This window comes from Passer domesticus, chromosome 2, assembly GCF_036417665.1.
Source record: "Passer domesticus isolate bPasDom1 chromosome 2, bPasDom1.hap1, whole genome shotgun sequence".
Classification (NCBI taxonomy): Eukaryota; Metazoa; Chordata; class Aves; order Passeriformes; family Passeridae; genus Passer; species Passer domesticus.
In genome coordinates this window covers 8,341,456-8,359,554 of record NC_087475.1, presented here as the reverse complement: position 1 = coordinate 8,359,554, position 18,099 = coordinate 8,341,456, and the positions used below count along the sequence as shown (strand labels likewise).

At 59.7% G+C, this 18,099-nt stretch overlaps 1 protein-coding gene across 11 annotated transcripts in view; it reads right to left on the bottom strand.

Annotated features, from left to right (window-relative positions):
- Positions 1–18,099, bottom strand: part of BCOR (BCL6 corepressor) — an 82,457-nt gene that overhangs the window by 47,720 nt on the left and 16,638 nt on the right. For 6 of the 11 annotated variants that reach the window (XM_064407321.1, XM_064407331.1, XM_064407333.1 and 3 more), the window contains exon 1: positions 11,336–11,926. The exons of 1 other annotated variant lie outside the window; for it this stretch is intronic. The gene's annotated coding sequence lies outside the window, so the exon portion shown is untranslated. 4 more of the 11 variants (XM_064407322.1, XM_064407326.1, XM_064407325.1 and 1 more) reach the window with 4 other exon arrangements.

Sequence of the window (18,099 nt, the reverse complement as noted above, 5' to 3'; positions counted from 1 at the left end):
TGGAAAGCGCTGGCGAGCCCTCGGTTACGAAAGCTGCATGACGAGCACCTCGACTAAACGCCTCCAAAACGTGTCCCGACCTCACATCCAGCACCTTTCCACACCTTCAGAGGAAAGGCCAGTCCAGGGTGGGCACAGCCAGTGCCAAACACCACCCGACTCGGTGTGAGGAAGGCACCGGGGGGGAAAAAAAAAAAAAAGGAAACTAAACCACGTGGAAAATACAAAAAATTACAAAGAAAGAAAAAAAAAAGAAGAAAAAGGAAATAAAAAGGACATAAAGTTGCCGGCAGCGGCGGTGCCCCGGTGCAGAGGAGGCAGCGTGCAGGCCCTGCCTTCCCTTCCCATCCCGGCGCTCCGCACCGAACAAAGCAGCGAATCAACTGCGATGCAGATGGGCGGCTATGAATTTTTTGCTGCTGCTTAGAGCTTTAATTACTCGTTCTTGATCCGTGGGACTACGACACGACACCGCCAAGGTTAAAATGCCCTGAACAGCTCTGAGCAGATGTGAACGAGTTGGCAGACGCGCAAATGAGGTCTGCCTCTAAGCATGATAACAAGTGACTAATACATTGCATATCGCTGAAAGAAAATTATTTTTCTCTAATTTGCATTAGCTTCTTTTTTTTTTTTAACGCCGCCGACATTCCCTCCTCAGAGGCAGCAGCATAATCCTTAAAATATTGCTCCGTGACTTTAAAAGATTTGGAAGGAGGCAGCAATTGCCAGTGTTTTGGCTATGCAAGTGTTTTGGCTATGCAGGCTTGTTTATCTTTCCGCCTTTGCTCCAAGGCGAAACTAGTTTCGCAAGCAGTATTCTTGCAGAAAAATGGCACATGTCACATAAAACACCAGTTTATAGGAATTGATGCTAAAATTGTTGAATGACTACTGGTGTACTTTTGCCACTAATAGCACAGTGTAATCCATAAAGGACCAAGGGGACAGTCAAGGCCAAAACAGAAAAAAAAAAAACATAATAGATTGACTGGAGAGAAATAGATAAAGACAACCCATCGACCAAAACGACTAAAAGGGGGGTGAGGGATGAAATGAGCATCTCCCCTTCTTACCTGCTTTCCACCCCAGAGACGCCGTGTCAAAAAGACAATAGTACGTGGAGGTCACTTACTATATAAAACACAGCGGTTCTCGTAGGTAGCGAAATTATGTCAAGTACAAATATAGGCTGGGACCCAGTTCTCCAAGTTTCCTCGACTTTCCAGAGGCTCTTCTGAAAGGGCCAGGAGATCACTCTGGGTACTGGAGCAAACTTCAAGAACAGACATCCTACTCTCAGAAGACAAACCGAGGGCCTTAGATGCAGAGGCTTTGAGCAGAAAATAGCCACTCGGGAGATTTATGCACGAGGAGTTTTTCACTGAAGACCTACTCCAGGGATCCCTGCACATCCAGGTTATCAGGGGTCGTCCGCTGCCATCTCAAGCGGCAACTTTCGCTGCCAACACGTGTTTGTGAAGGAAACTGCTGCCAGCCGCCGCGCCGTGCCGTGCCCCGGGCCGGCCGAGGCTCGCAGCCGCGCTGCCCTCTCCTGCCGAGGGAGACACCGGGACACCGCTCCCGCGAAGCCACCGGGGCCGGCGCGAACCTGCCGCCAGGAGGGATTTCCCAGCGCCGGGGCCGGGCACGGAGCCGGCCGCTCCCCCGGCTGCCTCCGTGCGCTTGTAAATGAAGCGGAGGCGGAAAGAGGGGCCGGGGGGAGGGGGCGGAACGCTTCTCCCCGGCCAGCGGCGTTTGCTGCGGGCGGCAGGGCAGCGCGGCTGGGCGCCCCGCCGCCGCCCGGGATGCCGCCGGGCCCCGGGGCGCCCCGCCGGGCCCCGCAGCGGCGGGCGGTGCCTCCGGGAGCGGCGGGGCGGCCCCGGGGCCACTCCGGCCGCAGCGAGAGCTTTTGTGTGCGAGTGCCAGCGAGGCGCGGGCTTTTCGCGCTCCAACAGCTGTCACATTATTTGCACTGGCTGTAAACAGCCTTCGTCTTCCCCCCCCCTCCCCAAACCCCCGCCCCCCTTGCCACAGAGTTAAATCCAGACTAACAATCCCCAGTTAGAGATCAAACCAACAACAGCAGCATTGTGTCTGCCTTCATTGCTTTACCATCAACCACTGCAGCTGGTTTACTCGAAACAAGGAACACCCTCTACCCACCTCCCCCCGCCCCGGGGCCAGAAACGTGCTTGTTCCCGGAGGTCGGCCGGGCGGAGCCGCGCTGCCCGGGGGCTCTGCGGGCCGGGGCTGCGGGTGCTGCTCCGCCACCCGATGTCGGTGGGTGCCAAGCGCCGCGGGGCTCTCCCCCAGCAGCGCCGAGGGGTTTCCAGTCAGCACTCACGCCCGACGAAACGCCCGCACAATCACAAGTTGAGCTCCGCTCTCGGTCTGGCTTTTGGGAAAGGCGAGGGGGAACCCCGCTGTGGCGGGGAAAGCCGCGCCTGCAGCTGCGCAGCGCCCCGCGGCACACGGCGAGCTCGCCCCCGCGGCGCGGCGCGCCTCCGAGCAGCCCTTCCCCGGGAAAGCCGGGCTTCCCCCGCTCCCTGCCCGGCCGCCTCGCACGGCAGCGTCCGAGCTGCTGTGGCAGCGAACCTCCCGCCGAGGGGCCCCTCCGCCACCCCTGCCCGGGGCGGTGACCCCGCAACCCGCGGCGGCACCGGCCCCTCCGCTCAGCCGGGCGGCAGCGACGCGCTTCCACCTTCTCGTTTCCACCGTAAGGAGGAAACACACAAATAAGGAGAAAAGAAAAATGCCAAGAACCTAAAGCACGAGTCCAGCTTCGTTCACGATACAACCACCTGGAAGCAAAGGAGTGCGCTGCACTCTCTCAGAGGGCCTTTTGCTGGGCACAGCTGTAATTTGAGTGTAAATCCTCATAGCTCCTTCCCTGCCCTTACTTATTTTTACATCAGCAGCAAAGTTGGAGGAGACATGGAATTTACTTTAAAGAAGCATGGGGAAAATAAATCTGTTCGAGGAAACCTTTCCTTGCCATTCTGAGTCCTGGCATTACCCAAATTGCACATCTCTTAAGGGAAAACCAAGACAGCAACTTTCTCTGAAATTTGTGTCCTGCACAAACTCTTTACGAGGCCAAATAACACTTTCTATGTATCTATATGCAGCTTGGGAGACGGCACCAGTAAGGAAAAATAGCTGGCTTTATTGGAAGCACGTTTCCATCTTGGCCTAAACCCTGCCAAAGGGCAGTACTACCCCGGCAGGTATGGTGCTTCACACTGATGTGGTAAGTCTCCAATCGACTTCCGAATCAGATTCACCACCCAAAGACACCAGTACACATTCACAGGTCAGTATCATCGACTATTCATTGCCTATACGTAGAGCTAGAAATCTGCTGGCCTGGTAAAAACCACTGCTAACAGAACAATGTCAGCAAAGGCTGCAACACAGTCTTGTGAGAGACAGGCGATTCGTGCCTACTGAGGCTCTTTCAGCACAAAGGCTTTTAGAGGAAGAAGAGAGAGAAGGGGGGAAAAAAGGAGGGAGGGCTCTCGTGTTTCAGGGCTGCTGTCCCCTGGGAACCAAGAACCAAGTGTAGCTTCAATCAAATGCTGACTTCTCCTCTGGGAGCTCAGTAGGAAACCTGATCTCACTAGCTCATGCCTGCCTCCATGCATATAGGCTGGGTTTTCTTTCATACCAGCAATTTGTATAAAGAGGGGAGCCAATATAGTTTATTGCAAACGAGATCTCGCAGTAATGGATCTAGAGAGATACTTCTGTAGCTAAAATAAGACAACCTTCAGCCACCTGCTCGGGGCAGGCCCTGCCACAGCCGCCTCCAGCTCCGCACGCAGGGCTCGCTGTGGGCGTCCCTGGCACCGCAGGGCACAGCCTCCCACGCATCTCCTCCAGCCCTGCATCCTCCCAGCTGGCAGCGCCCGCCCTGGGACGGCGTTTTGTGCAATGCCAGGTTACACTTCCATTAAAACGTTTACCCTGGGAGATCACTTCCTGCTTGCCAAAGTACTGCTCCAGCTTCCCCTGCTGCTCCCAACTTTAGCCAGAGGTATTCCTCTCCTCGCCCAGCGAGGCCTGGAGACCCATCGAGGCATCCACCCCTGCCCACACTGCTCCTGGGCTGCCCTGGCACGGCACGGCATGGCACAGCACAGGAGCTCTGCAGGGGAAGGCAGGCCAGTCCTTGGAGCTCCACATAACTCCACACCGGGCTGCTTAATTCTGCACGGGGCTTTGCTAATCCACTTTGTGCTTGACTACTGGAACGGGAGGAAAGGAAAACACTGCACGGAGGAGCACGGCCAGGCCAGAGCAAGGTGAGCCTAGGGGACTGCAGCCTGTGGGAAGGGCTTTCCTCAACACCCAGCTCAGCCTCCTACTGCTGCGGGCAAGTCGGAGAAGCTTAAAGCACAACCCAGCGCACCAGGGCGTGGGAGCAAAGGGGATTGCCCGAGGATCAGAGATCCCTGTAGGATCTCTCCATAGCCAGGAGCTTTCACATGGAGAAAGTTTGGCTCAGGGAGGGAATTTGCACTTAGAAAGAGGAGCCCAGCCCATCCCTTCTTGTGCCATTAACAAGTTCTCTGTGAATTTCAAGGAGAGCTGAGAATACGCCCCTCCAGCTTTGATTTCACTTCTCTGTCCCTAGCTGTCACCATACACAAATGCCATACTCAAACCATGACTAAAGCAGCCCCACAAAGCTCTCTCAGCCCTCCAGGAGACTCCCAGACGCAATGCCACCCCACCCCAGGGGAACACAGGGGAAACACAGCGGTGGGTGAGGGACAGGCACCTGCTCCCACAGGGACAAGGACACCCATCAGGCTGCCCCAAGCGTGCAGTCTGCTCTCTGTGCAAGTACAAGTGTACTTCCCTCTGCTATCAACTGTGCCAAGCGCCAGCTACTCCAATAGAATGTGGAATTCTCACTTTTATAACTGAACATACAGGCCCAAATGTTTTGTAATACGCAAATACTGAAAGGCATACATGGCCCCCAGGTGAGGTACCAGGGTAAGACCAAGAGCTGCTCCAGCTGAAAACGAAAAGCAAACCACGCTGTGAGTAAGAATGAGCTGGCAGACTGCAACCCACCGTGGGCTATCTAGAGGTGCACGGGGAAGGAGCCAAGCCACTGCAGCTCCTGGATGTGGGAGATGACTCCAAGGGCAGCAGGAGCCACGGAAAGGAGAGCACCAAGGCTGGGAGCACTCTCAGCCCTCCTGGCCAAGGAGCAGGCAGAGGAAGCACAACAACAGGCTTTCCTGATCTGCTCGGCCACTGAGCACAGCCCCGAGCCTCCCCTTTCCCCTGTGCTCCTCTGAACACACACAGCTCTTTATACGAGCTGTTCCCAGTGTGGCTGGTGGATTCTGCGCTTTCCACTTTAATTGTCTTATCCAAATAAAGCTTTGTTTTCCTTAGCACGACAATCCCAACATTCAGACCGAGATTTTCATTGGACAGAGGAGATATTTTATTCTCTGATTGTGTTTAGGGAGCCACGGCTTACACGGAACAGCCCCGGCTTGTGTGCCTCCACTCACAATGGGCGCTTTGCAGCCCCTTGTCCCATCATGTAGATTCATTTTACAGAGTTATCAGGGTGAGAATCATGTTTCTCTCAATTTCATAGCTTTCCAAGTCTATCCTAGACTTTAACAAGTCTTTTAGTTTGCACCTAGACAATAAATTTAGTTTAATTTAGCTTCCGGTCTTTAATTTTAGCAGGTCGTCTTTTTGCATGCAAATCAATATGGCAATTACCATCTAAAAGCTCACCCAGCCCTAGGTCAATGTAAATTGATCATTGTCCGCCTTCTACAAAATAACACCGGGAGTCTGTGGTGCATAATGAGATTATACTGGAAACTGTCTTTCAGATCACAAATTATATTTCATGCTGTCAGGATCTTCTCCAAGAGGACTTCCTTGCATGTTTAATCACATGGCACCGAATCTATCAGCTCATGAGGTAGTTTTGGGGTGCAAAGAGTGAAGGAAGAGTCTCAAATAATGCAGACAACAATTCTGGAAAACAGGCAGGCAGGTACAGAGGGATGCTCTCACTCGCTAACTTTTCCAGCAGCGGAAGAGAGGAGGGGAAAAAAATCTCCCCTTAGCCAAGAACTGCTGTCCAGCAAACAAGGAAAAATGAATTCCCTGCTGGAAAGCAGCAGAACTTTCCTAAAGCCACATTTGCAAGGAGTTCTTGGCCTCCTCCTTTCCGTCCCCACCTCATTCTGCCGGAGCGCTGGCATCCTGCCCCGCAGAAACGCGGAGAAGGATGCGCTCTCCTGGCAGAGACCGCCCTGCCGCCGCAGCCCGGGGACCTCAGCAGGTCAGCTCGGAGGGAAAGGTCGCTCGGGAGCAGCGACTGCTGTAAGCCGGTTCCCTGAAAGGCCAGAGGATTAACGGGATCTGCTCACAGCCAGGGGAACTCCCCCTGCCTGCAGCCCGGGCCTCGGCGCTCCCTCCGGCTCGCACAGCCCTGCAGCCAGCGCTGCTCGAGCATCTCACAGGGCTAAGCCCGGCTCTCCGTGCCACTGCAAAGCCCAGAAAGAGGGGAGCAGGCCCGCTCTAGCCATCAATTATTCCTAAAGCAACACCAGCCTAAGGAGGAAGTATTAAACTTGGCTTCATGCTGCTTTAAGCCCACACTAAAATGTGATGTATTGCGGCGTTCGGGGGAAAGACAGCGCATCGCACATCACCTGTGCATCCCAACTACGCTGCAGGGTCCCAGCAAGAGCACAGACCTCTGTCGAGGCACGCAGAAATTGGAGATCACTTGTCCTCCACACTAAGCACTGAATTACTCCAAGCCATATTTAATCTGAGGGCAACGTGGCTGCTTAGCTACGGCCTGAACTGCAGCAGGCCTTCTGCCTGTCTTTGCAGGGGCCACTCATCGGTCAAAGTTGAGAGACCTTGTAAACGACAGCCACACATTGCCAAAACTACTCTGGTATGTGCAGCACTCATTATTTTGGGCCGTGGTGACCTGGGTCCGTTTTCTCCACAAACGGAGACATGAAAACATGTCAACAACTTTGTGCACTCTCACAGCTGCACAGATCCAGAAAGTTTGCTTTGTACAGGCACCCCTGCAGCTCAGTCACTGTTAGGGGACCTTGGCTTCCTCATCAGTCTTCAAAAAAGTGTATTACCACGGGGTGAAGGAAGAGGAGGGAAGAGGAATGACAATTTTGAACTGCCCGAGAAGCTACAGCTCTTGGCACATTCTGGTAAAGGCAAATACAGCGTGTGACACGGAGCCTGGATTGTCCACCAGCACAGGAATAAAGCCAAGGCACCAGTATTGTTTCAAGACCCAGTCCATATTTGGGCATTCAGCTCACACATCCCAAGTATTGCTTTAAATATTAGAGACATTCGCCAATGTGGTTCATAACGCACCCAAATGGGAGAAGTCATTTCTGCTCGCTCTCAGATTACTGGCTTGGTCTTGGTGGTGCGGGGGTTTTTTGTGGGGGGAGAAGAGAGGGAAACCCTGCTGAGTCTGTTTGCACTGGTCTGTATTAGATATGCAACAAATCTGCCATTTCCGGCGCTGCTTCTATCTAATTAGAGATGTATTTAGATGTGACGTGTAAATAAGCGCTGAGCTGCCTGCTGCCCTGGCTGCGTGGACTGCTCGGGAGCATTTCCAATAAGGCTGTAGCGCCCGGAACCAGGGCTCAGACAAAGAGGGATGGGAATGGTCTGCGCTGCAGGCGAATCCAACAAAACCAGCTTTTTATCTATCGCTCTAAAGCCTTAACTGCTTTTAATCTGTACCGCCCAGGCTTGCACGCCAGGATCGCATCTCATCCACCGAGGACGTCTCAAGCAACAAAAGGAAGCACACACGCTCGGAGGAGCTGCAAACAACCCCCGACCCACCCGAGCTGCAAGGCAGACCCCGCTCTCCGCCTGCCCTGGCGTTCCACGGGGTGTGTTGGCTCCCGTGGGCTCCCGAGCACCCCGAGGCACTCCCGAACACCCGGCTCCTGCTGCCCAGACACGAGCCCAGCGCTGCCCCACGCTGCGAGCACAGATGCGGCCCCGCGGGGCCAAGGGCGCCGAGCTGCTGGGGGAGAAGTTGACGGAACCCGAAGGCGGCCACGGAAACTCGCTCCCCTCCATCTCGGGATTTCCACCGCGGCCCGCGGGAAGAGGGGGGCAGGGCAGGGCTAGGAGGGGCGGAGAGCCCCGGGGACACCCCGGCAGCCCCGGCCCTGTGGCTGCCCTGACTCCGGCTCCAAGAGCTCCTCGGAGTTTCCAGAGAGGAAACTCCTGGGAACGAAATCATCTGGCACTCGCCTCGTGAACTCTTTTCCTGTTGTGGGAAACATCTCGTGTAAAGCCATTAGATGGACGGGGCAGTGCCGGGGCCGGAGGCGCGCTACCCCGTCCCCCCCCTCTCCGACATCATCCCTGCGATCGCTGCCGCATCTTTCCAGGCCGGGATAGCCAGCCCCGATCCGCTCCGGCGTGAAGGGTTAACAACCATCACCACCAACACAAAAAAAAAAAGGAAGGAAGAAAAGAGGGAGGGAAAAAAAAAAGAAAAAATATCGCGGTGACCTTTTCCGTCTCCCCCACTCTCCCTTTCAGGCTCCGGTTCCTGAGCTCGCAGGGAGCCTGAGCGGCTGTCTAGACCGATCTATCACAGACGGACAAACAATACCAGGAGAAGCCCCTGCCCGGTCCCTCAGCCTCCGCCACTCACCTTAGAAATGGCGAAGAACAGAAAAGTGACCGCGATACAATCCTCCCCGGTATATTTATAGCCTTCCACACAGCCCACCTTCATGCCTGACAAATGAGATTTTGTCTGCTCTCGCAACGTACGCTCCAATAAACACACACACTTTTTTTTTTCTTTTTTTTTTGTGTGTGTGTGTCTGTTTGTTTTTGGTAACATTCCGGGCTCGTCCCTCCGATCTCGGGGCGGGCGAGGGCCCACCACGCCCGTGAGGGACGGCAGGTTTGATAGCGGGGGCAGGAATGACCGGGGGGAGCTGTAGGGGTCCCGGTCACTCGTCCACATGCAACCTCCCATCCTGGAAGCTTCAATGTCCGTATTCATCACGCCCCTTCGCACCCGGCCCCCCTCACCCGGAGTACTCCCCGGGCCCTGCCAGCCCTCCAGGTTGCGTATTAAAGAGGTATATGGGGCGAGGAGCCGGAGGTCCAACGCTGCAAAAGGCTGGGGAATAACTAATGAGCTGTGCAGCCCATTGATCCGGTGCATACTTCCTAATTAACTCTGAGTCACCTATTTGTGACAGCAATTCAAAGAACTGCACCAGGGATAAACTGCAACCCCGGCGTGCGAAGGCAACCCGGCGGGGGGGGCGGGGAGGGAAGAGGCGGCGGGGGGGGCGCTGGGGGAGGAGGAATTTGCTCCTAATCCTCCTAAAAGCAATTAGGGTGAGCGCTGCGCTGGCTACCTCTCGGGAAGGGGGAAAAAAAAAAGAAAAAAAAAAACACCCAGCGGCTCCAACAGCAGAACCGAAAGGAAATGAATCGGTGTGTCGCAAGGGCGACAGCACCGGGCTCCAGACAGACAGGCAAGCCTCAGCACCTCGGGAAAGTCGGCGAGGAGGAAGCGGAACGCCGGTCCGGGCGGGCAGCGGCGCGCACGGAGCTGCGGGAGCAGCGCGGGCGGCGGTGACCCGGGAGCGGCGGAGTCACCGGCGGGGCTGCGGCGTGCCCGGGGCACCGGACCCCGCGCCGCCCGCCCGCTCTCGCCCCCAGCTTTGTTCCCAAGTGGCTCTGGCGGGGCATTGCTCTTCCCGGCCGCCCCCCGCGGTAGGGCCACGGGGAGGGGGCGGGGGAAAAAAAAAAAAGTTAATAGAAACCTTTGGAAAATCCGGGCTTGGCTACGTGGTGCGGACTGGGCTCCCCCCTGCCCCCCCCCTTTTAATGCAAACACGAATACAAAAGCTGCGGGCTCTAAAGAGCAGATGAAAGCAATGAACGGAGTTTCTGGAAAAGATTCATTAGTGGGAATTAATGCTGCGAGGAGCTCCGAGGCGATACCATTAAAGTCAGTCCCCACACTTTGTCAGTTTTACACCGCTCGCTATGGTCGGGGCTTTTTTTTTCTTGTTGGGGTAAATGGGGGAGGTGCTCTTCGCCTTCCCCTCGTCCCCTCTGCGATCGCCAAACCCGGGATCCGACAGACATCGCGGAAATGAGAGGGAGGGAGGGAGGAAGGGGAAAGAAAAAAAAAACACCCAACAACAAAAAACCAACAAACAAACCACCCAACATACACACATCGAGAAAGAAAGAGGAACGTGAACGCTGCGCAGCCCTCGCCCCCGGACTCGCTCCGCGAACATCAAATGCATGCCTCATATGCTGCGCAGAGCCGCCCCACTTGGCCCTGCCTTCACAAAGCAGCCTCCGCTGCCTCCCCGCCTGGCCGTCCCCCTCCGGCTGCCCCATTGATGGCAAGCCCCGAGCCTCCCTCCGGCTCGCTCTCCCAACTCCAAACTACATTTTCGGGCTGACTAAACTTCCGTGTCACGCCGGACCTCACGCCAGCACAGCTCCGCGCACGGGAAAGCCCCGGGCCGCCCCGTCCCACGTGCGCCGCGGCGCCCGCCCCGCCGGGGCGGAGGGACAGGGGGGAGCAGCGCCTCGGGCTCTCCCGGCGGGGGCAAGGCAGCCGGCAGCGGGCTCTCCCGGCGGGGGCAAGGCAGCCGGCAGCGGGCTCTCCCGGCGGGGGCAAGGCAGCCGGCAGCGGGCTCTCCCGGCGGGAGCAAGGCAGCCGGCAGCGGGCTCTCCCCGCCGCTCACCTGCCCGCGGCCGCCGGACCGCGCGTTGCTCCGGGCGGGGAGCGCGGAGCCCGGCCCGCCCGGCGCGGGAGCTCTCCCCGCTCCGCGAGCCGGCAGCGCCGCTCCTCGCTCGCCCCGTCCCACGGGAGCCCCCGTAACGCCGCTGCTCCGGCGCCTTCCCAGTCACAAAGTGCGAGACGACGGGAACACCGCCACCACTCCCCACACGGGCGCACCGGAGCCGACAACGCGATCGGGTGCTTCCCCCCGCCTCCGCTGCCCCGAACAGGCATCTTCACAAGCAACTGCCTCCAAACTTCCCCTCCGACACCGCAGCCCCGGAGGCGCTCCGCTAGACCCTCCTGCCCCCGCCGCCGCCCGCCCGCCACTCCCGCCCGAGCCCCGCTGCCCCGCGCCGTAACTTTCCGCCACGCCGCCGCTCTGCCTTCCCCGCGGCCGGCCGAGGGGAGCCCCGCAGCCGCGCCGTCACCGCGGGACTCGGCGGCGGCGCTTCCGCACGGGAGCTGTTCGCGGAGCGCAACACTGACCTTCCTGCCGCGCCGCGGGGCTGCGGCGTGCGCGGTCCGAGACGCGGGTCCCCACACCGTCGGCTGGCCCTGCTGCTCTCCCTGAAGGGCAGCCCCGTCGGGGGTGGTTAGAAGAGGCGAGAAAAGTTTCACGATCCGACTCCCCCTCTCCGTGGGTGCGTGTGTCGCGGCTTGCCCCAGCGCGGGCGGGTCGGGGAAGGGGAAAGACCAGGGAGCTGCGGGGAGCGGGAGCGTGGCCGCCCTCTGCGCCGACGGGGCAGGTGCCCGCGGGAAGGGCTTTGCTCCTCGGCTCGACTGGGCTCAGCAGCGGGAGTGGGAGCGGCAGCCCGCGATGCTCATTCCGGCTGCCGGCTCTGGTTTGGCAGCGCCATGTTGCTGGCTTGCTCCGGGCGAAGTTCCTGCGCTGGCGAGCGCGGCGCTCCCCACATCTCGCCCGCGCCGCCGTCTCCCGTGCCCTGGCCGCCGCGGCTTTGTGTGTGTGTGGCTGGGGATTTAATTCTCCTCCTCCTCCTCTTCTCCTCCTCTCTCTCTCTCTCTTTTTCTTCCTCTCCCCCCCCCTCCCCTCTTTAGTCCGCCGGGAAAGCCGCTCTTCCTCACCTTGCCGCTGGGAGACCGGGCTCCGTCTGCTGCACGCTGCGCTCCCCTCGCATCCCCCCTCCCTCTCTCCCTCCTCCTCCTCCTCCTCCTCCTCCTCCAGCCGTCGCCTCCCCTCCCTTCCCCTCCCCCCGGGCAGGCGCTGCACCGAGGGAGCCGCCGCCAGCAGCAGCAGCAGCAGCAGCGGCAGCAGCGCCGCCACCGCTTTTTCCCTCAGCAAGTTTCCCCCTCCCCTGGCTGCGTTTCCCTGCTCAGGCAGGGCTCGCCCGGCCGCTCGCCCGCTCCCCCCCTTGCCCTGACTAATTGATTTGCCCCCCCTCGCCGCGCCGCCAGCCCCTCGCCCCGCTCGCTCCCCCCGGCTGGCACAGGTCGCTGCCAAGCTGCGGCGCCCCGGGGGGGGACTCCGCGCTCCCGCGCTCCCCGGCAGGCAGGAGGGGAAAGCCGCCCCCCCCGCCCCGCCGATACTCCCCTCTCTCGCTACCCAGAAGGCCAGTGGAGAACCGCAATTACCATAAAGCTCCGTTCACTCCGCTCCGCCAAGCTGTCAAAACCCCGGCGGCGGCGGCGCTGCCAGACATCGCTGCGAGCCTCCGCGGCGGGTCGCGCCGCGCTGCCACCCCCCGTCACCCCGCTCGCCCCCGGGCCCCCCACCCCGCTTCCCCCGTGATCCCAGCGGCGCCTGGAACACCCCGCGGCGATGCAACCCGCGCCCACAGTCACGCCCGCCGGCTCCGGGTTTCCCCCGTCGCGCAAAGGCATCCCCGCTCCCCCAGGACCTGCCGAGGGCTCGCAGCCGTCGTAACCCCCCGCAGGGGTCACGCCGCGAGCGGACCCTTTCGGCCGCAGCCTCTCGCAACCCGAGGGCGCTGTGTCGCCCCCCGACGCCGGGGCCCCTCTCTGGGTCCCACCCGTGCCCCCAACTTCGCGTGGTCCGCGGCTCGGCCGCGCTGATTTTCGCGCTTCCCCCCGGTCCGCTTCTCCGAGCTCTGAATCGGGATGGGAAAAAAGCCACTCGTTTGTCAACGTCTGCATTGCGGGGGGCGGGGGGGCCGAGGGGGACCTTATTATAAAGCGCGTTTTCGCCTGATCCGGCTTTGGCAGCCCTTAACGCGCTTTTTACCCGGTGTGAGCAGTGTGGCAACCCGGGGTGGGGTCACGACTGAAGCGCCGTTTCCCTCGCTGGCATTTCTTAGGGCTGCTTTAAGATTTCTGCCCGGATCGTGGAGCCCTTTAATCTCCGGGCTGGTAGTTATCGGCTGCATCTATTTACTTTGGCAAGGCAACTTTTGGCTCGGCGAGCTCGACTCGTAAATTTCACGTTCATAACGCCCATCCCCGCTGATACTGCCAGGTTTGGTCCCGCAGAGCCCGCGGCGTGGAAGCTCCCGGGGCGGCCCCGGCCTCAGGGCCAGGCGGGCTCCCGGCCCCTCCGCTCCCCCGCACCTCCCGGCGCCTTCCCGGGAAGCGGGAGTTCTGCCACCTCAGCGCCGCCGGCGCCGCACCGAGCCCTTCTCGCCGCCGCTCCGTGTGGGAGCGACTGCCAGCCAAACGCCAGGCGATTAACGCGGACAGTTTGCCCCAGGGGGGATTTTTAATCGCTTCGTTCAGGACCCTGCGCGAAAAGGCTGAAGAGACGCTATGAGCTGCAAATGCTTCCCTCACCGAGGGCGATGGGAATTGAACGGCGGAGCAGGACGGCCGGGGCTGCCTGCATGCTCTGCGCCGCTGCTTATCTCTGAAGGCGGAAAAATGAGAGTTCTCCGAAGTTGTCCCTACTAAAGCTCCCCCTTCCCAAATCTAGAAGGGTTTAATAGAGAAGATATACTACGTCTAGGGGAAAAAAAAAAAGAAAAAATAAGTGGGGTCGCCCAATGCACGCAGAAAGGACACAGAGTTCAGAGAAAAGCACACACACGCCACACATACACACACGCAGCGGGTCATGGCCAGAGGGTTGGCATTTCATGAAACTGCCATCACGGGCTGTGGAGTTTCACTGCGTCTCTTAAAAAAAACTCGCCCGTCTCAAAGCAGAAGTGAAATATCCACCATCTGAAACCCGAAACGGCAGCCGCACCGCTCGGCTTCCTCGCAGGGGAGCCCTGGAAGCCGCCGAGCATGGGGAACGGGCAGCGGTCCCGCCGTGCTGGCCGGCGGGGAGCACTGCCCCGAGCAGCAGCCGGGTTTGATCCCGGTGCGGCGGGCCACGCATCTGAAAGGGCTCCCACACGTTTTTTTAATCTCCCATAACAAGCAGAAGGACACCTGGCCTATTACGCTGTAAAGCTATTTTTTATAAAGATGTTTTAGGGCTAGACATTAAAAGTTATTAGATTGAACACACGTGAGTTACAGGCACACAGCTGGAGGGGAGGCCTCTGTTGGATTTTTTTTTTTTCCTAGGAAAACCTCATTAAAATTGCTTCTTTCTATATGAAAGCAGAACTAGCCCGTTTCCTGGCGAGGTGGCCGCAGCTTCCCGGCTTCATTGATCTGGGCTTTGTCTCTCCCCACAGGTCTGGATCTGCGGTGCCGGCGGCCCGCACTTGCATCACAAAAGTCGCCCCCTTCCCTTCCCCCTGGCTGCGAAGTCCGGATCACAACTGTGTGCCTACAGCGTGGGGCTGGATGCTTGGGGCACGGGTGGTTGGGGTTTTTTTTTTTTTTCGTTTTTCGCTAATGACTTAAAAGTTATCTCGGGGTAAACTCGCTCCGCTTTTATTTTTAACCGTAAACTTTCTTTGTGAACGCAGCTTCCTTCGTGGCGGGGAGGAACAGACCCACGCTTGTTCGCCTCTGTGCCCTTTTTGTTCCCTGGGTCCCCGAGCTTTGCAGCGGGAGGCTGGCGGCTCCCGGCGAGGACATTGGGGCTTCAGTTCGCTCCTGCCGCGGCCTGCCCCGGCCGGCTGCGCGCCCCGCCGCCTTCCCCAGCGCGGCTCCGCCGGGCACCGCCGAGCTAACCCCGGAAAATTCAAAGCATGCTCTTGCCTTGCGGATTACCGGGCGGCCTCCCCCCCTCCCACACGCCCCGGAGGGAGCTGACCCCCGGGTCAGGCCGCTGCACACTGCTCTCTCCCCGGGAGGGGAGGGGGGCTCCGCTCTGGCGCTGCTGCTGCTGCGGCCGCCGAGGAGCGGGGCGAGGATGCGCTCGCAGAAACGGCTGCTCCGATAATGCTAAGTACTTAACCTCCTCGTAAAGACAAATCCATTGTTAATGGCAGAATAGGCTTCTCGCAGGAGGCTTCCAAGTGGGATGGCTTTATGCCGGCTCTCATTTACCTCCAGCGCCGCCTCTAATTGGAAGCTTCCCCGCGCCCCCGGCCCGCGCACCTCAGAAAGTTGAGGGTTAAAGCGCAGGAGTGGCGAGGCCGGGCCCTGGCCCTTCCACGGCCCGCTGCCCTGCTCACCAAACACCAACCGGAGCACGCCAGTCCTGCGGGCACGGGAAATGAGACAGAGGGGAGATGGGCGCTGCGAAGGTAAAATGAATTAATGCGAGCGAGGTGCTCAGACAGCCTGGTGATGAGTGCTAGGAAAAGCCTATAAATAACAGATCACTGTCCTAAGCTCTGAATTGCCCTGGTTGAGTGTGTCTTAAATCAGACCTTTATCATTGGTTATTGTAAGGCTGTTTTTAATGGAAGTGTAGAAATCTGAATAACAAAACAAGACAAGCCTCAATTGGCGTTATACAGGGTCTGCAGCGCTTTCAGACCTGACACGGCGTCAGCACATTGTAACACCGCCATGCAAACTCCCGTGCAATCAAAAGGGTTTTGCATAGCAGAAGTACTGTAATTTTACTTCGTAGTTCAGGGCTACTCCGTTGACAGGAGATCCATTAATTTTCTTTCCAGAAGAGCCCGAAACGCGCTCGGTTCACGGACTAAGTGCCGCTATCTTTCTTACAAAGGCGAATGACAAATCGCTCCGGTTGCGTTTGCTTCGCTCCGCGCCCCGTCCCCGCTCCACGGAACAGCGGAGATGCCCGCGATCGTCCGGTCCCCGGAGGGGACAGCCCGGCAGGGCCAGGCAGACAAACACTCGCTGTGCTCCATCGCCTGCCCCCAGCCGGGGAGCTCGGCCTGCCGCGCCGCGGCCGGGGGAAGCTCTCGCCGGGCCCGGGCCGAGCTCGGAGCTCGCAGCGCCGAGCCCACCGGGGCTCGGTGCGCGGCCCGGCCCCGCTCTGGGGAAGGCGGGCGGCAGCCCAGCTGCAAGGGGAGGGCAGGCTGGCTGCGAGCTGCCCCCTCCACCTCTCCCACTTGCATACCACGGCCATTTTGTCTGCTTGCGGCGCGCCCGTGTGCGTGTCCCCCGCCCCCGCCCTGTCCCCTCGGGCTGCTGCGGGCGCTGCCCCGGGCGCGGGGCCGGGCCGGGCCGGCGCTGGGGCCGCCGGGGCAGGCGGAGGTGAAAGGCGGGCGGCCCCGGCCGCTCCTGGGAGCGGAGAGATGCAGCCGCTAGGCAAGGCCCTGCAGGGGAGGGGGCGTGCGCCGCACAAGTCTGGAGAGGAGCAAAAATAGCGGCGGCGAGGTTGTGGCTCTGCTCGCCTCCCCCCGGCCCAGCGGGAGCAGCGGTGGGGCTCGGCGGGAGGGCGGCGTGCGGGGCTCGGGGGGCGAACGGGAACGGGAGCCAGACAAAACCCCGGCCCGGCGGAAAGCGACGCGGACGAGGTTGAGCCTTCGCCTTTGAAGGCGATGCGCGGGAGCTGGAGGCTACAGCCCTTTTCGCGGTGGGGGTCCCCGAGCCCCGGGAGGCGCGGGCTGCGGCCCGTCACCGTCCCCCGGCGGCCCGGGGAGGAGCGGTAGCGAGCGGTGACTTGGCGGAGGAACAGAAGCCACCGTGCTCCCGAGTTTAAACATAATACGGCGGCCGGGGGAACCGCCATGGTTTGAAGGTGTGTTTGTGCAGACTACAGCTTGTATGTTAATAATTGGATACAGTCGATGAATCACCTCCGTCCTCCTTCTGGTTTTGTTTTTGTGTTGTGTTTTGTTTCGAAGGGGGTGGGGAGAGAAAGCGAGGAGACGGTGGCTCGGCGCTGAATACCAATTCCGAGCCCGGGTTCATAAACACTGGGGTTATTCACTCCGCCCCAGAGGTGACAGCGGAGGCCTCCGCCGCCCTCCGCGCCCGCGCCCCGCGGCGCGGCCCCCGGGCTGCCGAGCGGGATTTGCGCCCCGGCTGGAAGCCCGGCAGCGGCGAGTAGCTCGTTGGGGTGCATACATATGAAATGAGAGCCTGCAACATCAAAGCAGCAGCAGAGCGGAGGCAGGGAGGGGCTCTCGGTGCGTGCATGTGTGTACCTTTCCAGAGAAAAGCCCCTAATTTTTAAAATCGGACACCCTCCCCTCTCCCGCCCCTTCACTCGCATGGCAGACACGCGGAGAGATTCTTTAGTCCTGTACTTAACACTTCACAGTGTTTTTAGCAATTAAGGCGAGAGGGGGGTGGGTATAAAGATAAGCCACTTTTTCGCCCTGCAAGTGTGAAAGATAAGATAACAGTAAGCTGGGGCAAAACGTCTGCTTACAACCTCCCCCCAGCGATTCTGATCGGTCACCTCTTATCTCGGAAAATGTTCATTTCGAAAACAGCTTCAAAAATCCAAGGGAAAATAAAAGTATTTTCCGTTCACGAGTGCCATTTAAAACCCCGTCCTCACTTCATCCCTCTACATCGTCGTTCCCCCGCGCCCCCCCCACGCCATCACGGTACCCAAACAAGGGCAGCAGCCGCTTCACGGAGCGCCTCTCGGAAGCCAAATCACGCAGGTAATCAGAGGACCGAAACCTGGCAGGCGCCGAGATTAGTGGCTCCCCGCCGCTCCCCGGCCGTGCCCGCTGGCTGTCCCCGTGGCAGGCGGGGGACCCGGCCCCTCGCTGCCCGTAGAGCGGGCACAGACCCGCGCTGGGAAAGCCCCGCGCCGCCCAGAGAGCCGGGCAGCCTGGCCCCGTTCGCTTCCCCGCAGCACCCCCGACGGCGACACTCCCCGGCCGAGCTGCGGGCTCCGCCGTGGGCTGGGCGGGCCGTGCTCGGCGTCGAGTCGGTTCCGACTCCGGGCCGCCCCCGCGCCCCGCGCCCGGCGGGCACAGGCGGAGGCCGTGTGCGGGCAGGCTGCCCGGTGCCCGGTGCCCCTGCCCTCTGCGGCACCGGGCAAGGCCCCGCGGGCA